Source organism: Gavialis gangeticus, unplaced genomic scaffold, assembly GCF_001723915.1.
Source record: "Gavialis gangeticus isolate Ggan-Ray unplaced genomic scaffold, GavGan_comp1, whole genome shotgun sequence".
NCBI classification, from domain to species: domain Eukaryota; kingdom Metazoa; phylum Chordata; order Crocodylia; family Gavialidae; genus Gavialis; species Gavialis gangeticus.
The window spans coordinates 45,245,491-45,246,189 of NW_017729022.1; positions in this window are offsets into that span (position 1 = coordinate 45,245,491).

Sequence of the window (699 nt, forward strand, 5' to 3'; positions counted from 1 at the left end):
TAAAGTTACCCGGCTCCTCCCTTCTCTCCTTCTTAAAAATGGGCACCACATTGGCCTTTTTCCAGTCCTCAGGGACCTGGCCAGAGCACCATGAGTACTCAAACAGCCATGACAGCAGCTCAGCAATGACACTGGCCAATTCCTTTGGCACCCGTAGATGGAGGTCATCCAGGCCAGCTGACTTGTACCTATCCAGCCCTTCCAAGCACTCTTTAATTAAGTCAGAACTAACCGTTTTGGTGTCTTTGGGACATCTATCTATGCTCAAGGTGGGGGGAATGTTTTGGTCAATATTAAGGAATACTGAAGTGAAGAACTCATTGAAAAGCTCTGACTTGTTGTCTGTGTCAACCACAAACTGACCTGATTTGTCCTGCAGGGGCCCAATGTTTCTCTGCACCTTCTTTTTGCTCACTATGTATCTTTAGAAGGACTTTTTATTGTCCTTGATTGTTGTAGCCAGCCTAAGCTCCAGTACTGCCTTGCCTTGCCTAACTGACTCCCTGCAATAGCGCACTAGGGTGGTGTGTGCCTCCTTGGTAGCTGCCCCCTGTTTCCACTGCCTATACATCTCTTTCTTTGTCCCCAGTCTTTCCTGAAGCTCCCTGTTCAGCCAAGAGGGTTTTTTTATTCCCTTAGCCCCTTTCCTGCATAATGGGATAGACTCCTTTTGTGTCCCAAGGATCACTCCCTTGAGAA